We start from the raw sequence: 9,542 nt of genomic DNA on the forward strand, positions 1-9,542 counted from the left end.
ATAGGGTCCTCACACCATCGGTGCTCGGGCCCTAATAAACGGAGCAGATTCAATAGGGTCCTCACACCATCGGTGCTCGGGCCCTAATAAACGGAGCAGATTCAATAGGGTCCTCACACCATCGGTGCTCGGGCCCTAATAAACGGAGCAGATTCAATAGGGTCCTCACACCATCGGTGCTCGGGCCCTAACTAGTGTAGCCTAGTCTAGTGCGATGTGCACTTTAAAAAACACTCCCGTTATAATCAGTTTATCTATCTACACTGTATGATGAATAAATCTCTTACCCATGCGGCGCATTAAGGCAACGTGGCCACTCTATGCATGTGTTTATACCGCGGCAAGTTTCTGAAGCATCCTAGAACCGACTCTCTGCACTGCATCGCTAAAGTTAGGCGCCTTTTTGATGGATAATAATAATAATCGTCTTGCTATCAGGCATCAGCAACTGGCGATATCTCTAACTATCATCGATACACAATACTATCGTCTATCGGCACAACCCTACCCTGTATAGACAGCAACACAGCTGACAAATTTAAAAAAGAAATTCACTTCCATAACAAAAATGTACAGATAATATACTCACCCCCTTGTCATCCAAGATGTTCATGTCTTTCTTTCTTCAGTCGTAAAGAAATTATGTTTTTTGAGGAAAACCTTTCAGGATTTTTCTCCATATAATGGACTTCAATGGTGCCCCAAGTTTGAACTTACAAAATGCTGTTAAATGCAGCTTCAAACAATCCCAAATGCGGTTGCAAACGATCACAGCTGAGGAAGAAAGGTCTTATCTAGCGATGTACAGTTGTGGCCAAAAGTTTTGAGAATGACACAAATATTAGTTTTCACAAAGTTTGCTGCTAAACTGCTTTTAGATCTTTGTTCAGTTGTTTCTGTGATGTTCTGAAATATAATAACAAGCACTTCATACGTTTCAAAGGCTTTTATCGACAATTACATGACATTTATGCAAAGAATCAGTATTTGCAGTGTTGGCCCTTCTTTTTCAGGACCTCTGCAATTCGACTGGGCATGCTCTCAATCAACTTCTGGGCCAAATCCTGACTGATAGCAACCCATTCTTTCATAATCACTTCTTGGAGTTTGTCAGAATTGGTGGGTTTTTGTTTGTCCACCCGCCTCTTGAGGATTGACCACAAGTTTTAAGATTTGGGGAGTTTCCAGGCCATGGACCCAAAATATCAACGTTTTGGTCCCTGAGCCACTTAGTTATCACTTTTGCTTTATGGCACGGTGCTCCATCGTGCTGGAAAATGCATTGTTCTTCACCAAACTGTTGTTGGATTGTTGGAAGAAGTTGCTGTTGGAGGGTGTTTTGGTACCATTCTTTATTCATGGCTGTGTTTTTGGGCAAAATTGTGAGTGAGCCCACTCCCTTGGATGAGAAGCAACCCCACACATGAATGGTCTCAGGATGCTTTACTGTTGGCATGACACAGGACTGATGGTAGCGCTCACCTTTTCTTCTCCGGACAAGCCTTTTTCCAGATGCCCCAAACAATCGGAAAGAGGCTTCATCAGAGAATTTGACTTTGCCCCAGTCCTCAGCAGTCCATTCGCCATACTTTTTGCAGAAGATCAATCTGTCCCTTTTGTTTTTTTTTTGGAGAGAAGTGGCTTCTTTGCTGCCCTTCTTGACACCAGGCCATCTTCCAAAAGTCTTCACCTCACTGTGCGTGCAGATGCGCTCACACCTGCCTGCTGCCATTCCTGAGCAAGCTCTGCACTGGTGGCACTCCGATCCCGCAGCTGAATCCTCTTTAGGAGACGATCCTGGCATTTGCTGGACTTTCTTGGACGCCCTGAAGCCTTCTTAACAATGCATTGGAAAGTTTTTTTCGGGATTAAGTTAATTTTCATGGCAAAGAAGGACTATGCAATTCATCTGATCACTCTTCATAACATTCTGGAGTATATGCAAATTGCTATTATAAAAACTTAAGCAGCAACTTTTCCCATTTCCAATATTTATGTAATTCTCAAAACTTTTGGCCACGACTGTAGAATGATTTTGAAATTATTTTTAAAGCTGAGGGAGGAAATAATATGGGAGCTTTTCGACATAACATTACTGTCTTGAACCGGAAAAGAACAGTTTAGGCAGAGCGAGACAAGATGAGCGTTTGAGGTTAAAAAATTATACAAGTTGTAATTTTTAAAAATTTTCTTCGGCTGGGGTCGTTTGAAGCTGCATTTAAAGTACATTTTGGAAGTTCAAACTTGGGGCACCATAGAAGTCCACTATATGGAGAAAAATCCTAAAATATTTTCCCCAAAAAACTATTTCTTTACGACTGAAGAAAAAAAGACATGAACATCTTGGATGACAAGGGGGTGAGTACATTATCTGTAAATTTTTGTTCTGGAGGTGAACTTCTCCTTAAAGACCGTCATGGTACCCTCATGAATGCGCATTGAAGACTGCCACAGAAGAGAAGAAATTGTTGAATAAAGTCGTTATTTTTGTTTTCTTTGCGAACAAAAAGTATTCTTGTAGCTTCATAACATTATTACGGCTTACAACCTTTCTGGGCCTAAAATGTTTCAGTTGCGTTGCTGTCTATAAGCTCTCAGATTTCATAAAAAAGAAATGTCTTTTATGTAATTTATGTTCTGAAGATAAATGAAAGTCTTACAGGTTTGAAACAGCATGAGAATGAGTAATTAATGACAGAATTTTCATTTTTGGGGCGTTTTTTTAAAAGTCTTTACTGAAAACTTTGTCAAACCACATTCAACATTAGTTTTGAGGAACTTTGCTTTTCTACTTTTACACTGATAGCTGTATGTCTCTCACCTGCCAAACAATCTGATTGGACGTGGTCCAAACTTGTCCATCAGGACGCCTAGTGGCAGAGTGGCTGCGCTGATGATGAATGAGCCAATCGTAAAGCCCAGATTCAGAATCTCCTCCTGTTCAACGCAGCTCAGCCAAACGGACCGTTCTGTTAAACTCACATTAGTGTGAGCCTCTGTGACATTCTCTAATAGTATCACAGGAAGAAATAGAATTAGTTAAATACTTTCAAGCTTAAAACTGCTCCTAATAAGGCTTTTTGTGGTTGTCTTTCAACCATGTACCTGTACACAAGTGTGAGTAGAAGCCCTCATTCTTCAGCATAATAAGAAGCGAGCCCCAACCCAACAATACAGCGGAAAAGAACAAGTTTTCTATGATTGATGTGACGGCCATCCACCAGCGCCTCCTGTAGGCCTGCGAGAGCGAGGGAGCCATTGCACCTGAAACCACAAAAAAGGATAAAGAAGCTACAAGATTTTCATACAACTTAGCATTGTACAATCAGAAGCATGCTTCTTAATTGATAAATATATGGAAATCTAGGCCCAGTCAGACACTAAGAAGTTAAAAATGTTTTTTTAGTAAGTAAGGTTCTATATTCCCGTAAAAATCAATATGCAAATGTTTAGAAAAGGCCAAAAATGCATCAGAGACTCATTCATGCCTGAATGTGTACTAAAGACCACAAATGTCAATGTAAGCAGGAATGAATAGACACCTTCTTTTCACACTATGAACTTGCACTCATTCAAGGTTCATTCATTCTGCTAGTGTGTGAACAGCAGAAAGGAGAAGAATTCAGGAGAAAAAAAGCTAATTTGTGTCAAGACTTGTCCTTCTTGTTCAGCACATTCTGGAACAGCATGTCTACAGTATGTACTATATGAAATGGGAGACCAAGTGTCTGTCTCCCAAATGACTGTTTAAGTATCTTGCTTTTAAAACAAGTGATTTTTTAAACAAGTTAACATGTGATTTATATCTGTTTATGTCCTGAACGCAACTGTCCTCATCACATGGATAAAACAGGCTGAAGTATTTTTATTATCCATATAGCACATGTCCACACACCCCCTAGCCTGCTGACACCAGAAATAGTCACAGACCCTCATGGCACAACCTGAGCATCAATGGTGTAATTGATTTCACCAACACAAAGGATAAATATTGCTGTAATATGGACTTGGCTCCTGCTGTAAAGTATATCCATTTCAAATCATTGCTACTGGGGTGAACAGTAATGTTAGAAAATGCTGTAATTCATTCTATAAAACAATATAATAATCTCCAAATCTAACAACAAACTAAATGTATTATCGACAGACATATTAAAGAATAGTAGTCAGACAATCAATTTATTAATTATTTTTTCACAAAATTACATTTAGCACACTGAGATCCTTCACTGATCTTTAAATTCAAACAGTTCACCGTTAGTTTACACCTTTTTAGGCAAGTGTGCACTTTTTACTGATACTGAACATCTACAATTTCAATTCCTTTATTAAAAAGCACATCACATCAAAATCACTGGTGACATAACTTGTATAGGCTATATACACTGCCTGGCCAAAACAAAAAAGTCGCCACCTGGATTTAACTAAGTGCTATGATCTGGGGTTGCTGCAGTTGGTCAGGTCTAGGTTCAGCAACGGTATGTGCTCAAAGAATGAAGTCAGCTGACTACCTGAATATACTGAATGACCAGGTTATTCCATCAATGGACTTTTTCTTCCCTGATGGCACAGGCATATTCCAAGATGACAATGCCAGGATTCATCGGGCTCAAATTGTGAAAGAGTGGTTCAGGGAGCATGAGACATCATTTTCACACATGGATTGGCCACCACAGAGTCCAGACCTTAACCCCATTCAGAATTTTTGGGATGTGCTGGAGAAGGCTCAGACTCTACCACCATCAATACAAGATCTTGGTGAAAAATTAATGCAACACTGGATGGAAATAAATCTTGTGACATTGCAGAAGCTTATCGAAACAATGCCACAGCGAATGCGTGCTGCAATCAAAGCTAAAGGCGGTCCAACGAAATATTAGTGTGTATGACCTTTTTTTTTGGTGGCGACTTTTTTTTTGGCCAGGCAGTATATATTTCTGACTTGAAACACCACAAATGTGACCCTGGACCACAAAACCAGTCATAAGGTTAAATTTGACAAAACTGAGATTTATACATCATATGAAAGCTCAATAAATAAGCTTTCTATTGATGTATGGTTTGTTAGGATAGGACAATATTTGACTGAGATACATCTATTTGAAATCAGAAATCTGAGGATGCAAAAAAATCAAAAAGACTGAGAAAATCACCTTTAAAGTTGTACAAATTAGGTTCTTAACAATGCATATTACAAATCAAAAATTACATTTTGATATGTTTACAGTAGGAATTTTACAAAAAATCTTCATGGAACATGAACTTTACTTAATTTCCTAATGATTTTTGACCCATGCAATGTATTTTTGGCTATTGCTACAAATATACCCCAGCGACTTAAGACTGGTTTTGTGGTCCAGGGTCACAAATATGTCACAGATCCAAGCAGAGATTCCTAAATAAATCATAAATAAATACAGTGTGGCCGGTGCAGTCTGATTTACTGATAAACAAACAGAAAGAGACAGTAGTTTTAATGAATTGTTTAAATAAAAAGACTCACTAATTCAAGAGTTCATAGTTTGAATCAGTTCTTTTGTTATACAGATCTGCCAACTTGGCTCATGGCACAATATGAAAGCTAGTTAACAGCTGTGAATTATTTTTAATCACTTACACACATACAGTTGAAGTCAAAAGTTTACACGCACCTTGCAGATTCTGCAAAATGTTAATTATTTTGACCAAAATAAGAGGGATCATACAAAATGCATGTTTTTTTTTTTAGTACCGACCTGGATAAGATATTTAACATAAAAGACGTTTACATATTGTCCACAATAGAAAATAATAGTTGAATTTATAAAAAATGTCCCTGTTAAAAAGTTTACGTACACTTGATTCCAAATACTGTGTTGTTAGCTGTTTATCAGCATTTTTGTGTATTTGAACCATTTCCAACAATGACTGTATGATTTTGGGATCCATCTTTTCACACTGAGGACAACTGAGGGACTCATATGCAACTATTACAGAAGGTCCAAATGCTCACTTCAGAAGGAAAAACGATGCATTAAGAGGCAGGGGTGTAAACCTGCTTATTGCTAAATGGCTAAATATCTTTTTATCTTTTTTTTTTTCATTTAGCATGGCCCTTCAGAAGCTACTTACATGTTCCCCAGAAGACAAAATAAGTTAAATTTACCCTTATCTTCTAATTCAAAAAAATTTCACCCGCCGGCTTTTAATGCATCGTGCTTCCTTCTGAAGCATCAGTGAGTGTTTGAACCTTCTGTAATAATTGCATAAAAACACAGCTGTGGATCATTCAGATAACAACACAGAAAGCGTATGTAAACTTTTGAACAGGGTCATTTTTATAAATTCAACTATTATTTCATCTTATTCAGGTCAGTACTAAATTAAAAATAGCATTCATTTTGTAAGGTGTCTGTAAACTTTTGACTTAAACTGTAAGTGTTGATAAGCACAACTTCTGTATTTATTATTTGTCATCTTGATCTTTGAGTCTTGTAATCTGTAATTACAAAGACCATAGTCTTGACATTGAACAATAGTGAATATTTTTCCCCCCTGGTGCAATTTAACCCCAAGAAATGTTTCCACACTGTAATGTGTTTCTCACATTTCCCATGCATCCTCTGGGATTTCGAAAAATACAAAAACGTACAAGACTGCGACTGCAGAACTAATTATAAGAGAAACTTGACATTCCAACCAAACAATAATTTAAGAGCGAACGCAAAGCTTTTGCGAGAGCTCCAACGTTTTTCGAGGGAAAGCAAAACATTTGCTTGCTCAGGGGAACGCAGACGGTCGAGATACATTTTGTTCATTTATCTGGTTTACCTAATTAACAATTAATTGTTTAACAATTTGTACAAGGAATTAGACTACTGGTGAAATGGTGCGTCCACTCAAGACGAGTTTCTGAGTTTCAAAAGGTCAAAAGCCTACACTCAACACACACACAGCTGTTTCCTTCACACTGGTCTGCAGCTGCTACCGCGTGCTCAGCAGCTCACTGGAAGTGCCGTGTACGCACTTCAGTTTCCTAAAGGAAAAACACACCGCCTGCACATGAAACCATTGATAATTTTCTATCAGTTAGGTTGTAATTTTATTAACACTACAGTAATGTTTATTATTGCATTGAACTGTGTAGGCTATTCAGACATTTTAATGTCAGAATACGCACGAGCCAAACACAATCTAATTATTATTATTTTTTTCAAATGTACTACAATTCAAGATCAGAAAGCTAACACAGTCACAGCTTTTACTTCGTCATTCATAAAAATAAGTTTCCTTATGCCAAAAGAAAATCAAGTAATTAACAAAAAAAAAAAAGTTTGTTGTCACTCGCATTTGCAAATCGTAATAAATAGATTTAAAGACAGAACTTTCATATATCAACTTGGCTCTTTAAACAAGTTTCCAAAATCCTTGGAAGCATAGAAAGATTAAACTTACCACTGTCTTATGTACTGTTATTTATAGCAATAGCATGTGTCTGGTTTTCTTCAGTGTTACTTATTCTTTCCAACGCGTCAGTGGCGCTATAATTCAGCGTTTTCCTCTTCGTGCACTCCAGGTTGTACTTGCACGTTTGTAGAAGCTGAAAAGGATATGTCAAGTTTTGTATGCTCTTTCTCTCTCCCTGCTCGTTTTGTCTATAAATGGCACTCGGCATTGACCCTCCTCCCCACCTTTCCAAACCAAACTCAATTTATGGATGTTTCCCAGAGAGCACACGCGACTGGATTGTTAGTGAAGCCTGTCAGATCATCCACAGAGTCAGCGGCGCCCTCGTGTGGTCTTAACCGCAGAAACTTCGGTGGATGTAGTGAGTTTTTTTGTTCTGGTTTGTTTTTATCTCAGATGAAGTTTGAACATCTTATTACTGTAAAATACGGATATAATTAATGCTGTGGCGAGACTGTAGAAATCTCCAAGTGGAGGGGCCTTGGTGAAATAGCCACTGCAAAAAGATTTAAAAAACAACAGCGATAATTGCGCTTCACCGCCAATATTTGAAAAAGTAGCTTGTTTTATTGGAAACTCTACATTTTTTTTTAAAGCAGACGAGCTACCGTCATAGTTTGTGTGTTTAATGTTGCATGAATGTTAATCAGTCCTCGATTTAATTCTTATAGGTCCCACAGTTTTTTTTTTTTTTTTTTTCAGCATTTCTGTGTATTTCAACCCTTTCCAACAATGACTGTATGATTTTGAGATCCAACGCCATAAGGACAACTGAGGGACTCATATGCAACATTACAGGAGCTGAATTTAAAATTTGTCTTATTTTGTCCTATATTTGATATAGGCAAAATAAGAAAAATGTACACATCTTTATTTTGTTCAAAAGTTTTCACCCCCAGCTCTTAATGCATATATTTTCCTTCTGAAGCATCAGTGAGCATTTGAACCTTCTGTAATAGTTGCATATGAGTCCCTCAGTTGTTCTCAGTGTAAAAAAGATGGATCTCAAAATCGTATAGTCGTTGTTGGAAAGGGTTCAAATACACAGAAATGGAGAAAGACATGCATATTGGAGGTTTTGGGTTAGACTTTACAGTTGCATATATTAAGTGTTACTATACTGATGGAAAAAATAATGTTTAATTTCTCTTTAATCTAGTTAAGAGATATGGTATTCACAAAAATCATTTCATGGAATATTTCAGGTTGTAACCACGTAATTAAACGTAAGAAAATTCTTACATATCTCAAGCAAAACAAATCTGATATAGCTATGCTGCAGGAAACCCACCTTAGCGCTGAGGAATCTGAGAAATTTAAACGGGGATGGATTGATCAGGTTTACTCAAGTACATTTAATACAAGGAGTAGAGGTGTCGCTATTTTGATCAGGAAAGGCTTCAGACTTTAAAGTCCATAAAACATATGACCAGGAAGGCATGGATAGCTCTGGATTTAAACTTAGATGGACAGAAGTGTACTATTATGAATATCTACGCCCCCTAATGTGATGTCTTCAGATTTCTTTAATGAAATCTGCAATATTATTAGGAATATTGGCAATTCTAACATAATACTAGGTGGAGATTTCAATCAAGTTCAAAATGTAGATATTGATAAGTCCAGTAACAAACAGACCACTTCATTATTGCACTCAGCAATAGACACTATGATGGATGAATGTGGCATGATAGATATATGGCGTACACTGCATCCCCTAGATAAAGATTTCACATTTTTCTCAAATCCTCATCAGTCATACTCTAGGATTGACTATATTTTAATTTCAAAACAACTGGTGAGTCAGGTTCAGTCAGCGTCGATCGGAAATATTGTTCTCTCAGATCACGCTCCAGTGGATGTAGTCATTACGACTGCAAACAATAGGAAAAATACTAGATGGCGCTTTAACAATTCATTATTGCAAAATGAGATTTCATGTTCCTTCATACAAACAGCAATGGATGATTATTGGTTATATAATGAGGGCTCTGTCTCGGATCCTGGTATAACATGGGATGCTTTTAAGGCTTTTTTGAGGGGTAGGCTTATTCAACACTGTTTGCTACGCAAACGTATGGAATCTGAAAAATTAA

General features: G+C 37.5%; 1 long non-coding RNA gene across 1 annotated transcript; it reads right to left on the reverse strand.

Annotated features, from left to right (window-relative positions):
* Positions 1–2,827: 2,827 nt before the first annotated feature.
* Positions 2,828–7,658, reverse strand: LOC141336359 (uncharacterized). The gene is made up of 3 exons (XR_012355701.1): positions 7,435–7,658; positions 3,106–3,264; positions 2,828–3,008 (listed from the first exon to the last, which is right to left on the reverse strand). It is a non-coding gene; the product is annotated as an uncharacterized lncRNA (long non-coding RNA).
* Positions 7,659–9,542: the final 1,884 nt, after the last annotated feature.

This window comes from Garra rufa, chromosome 6 (genome assembly GCF_049309525.1).
Source record: "Garra rufa chromosome 6, GarRuf1.0, whole genome shotgun sequence".
Classification (NCBI taxonomy): domain Eukaryota; kingdom Metazoa; phylum Chordata; class Actinopteri; order Cypriniformes; family Cyprinidae; genus Garra; species Garra rufa.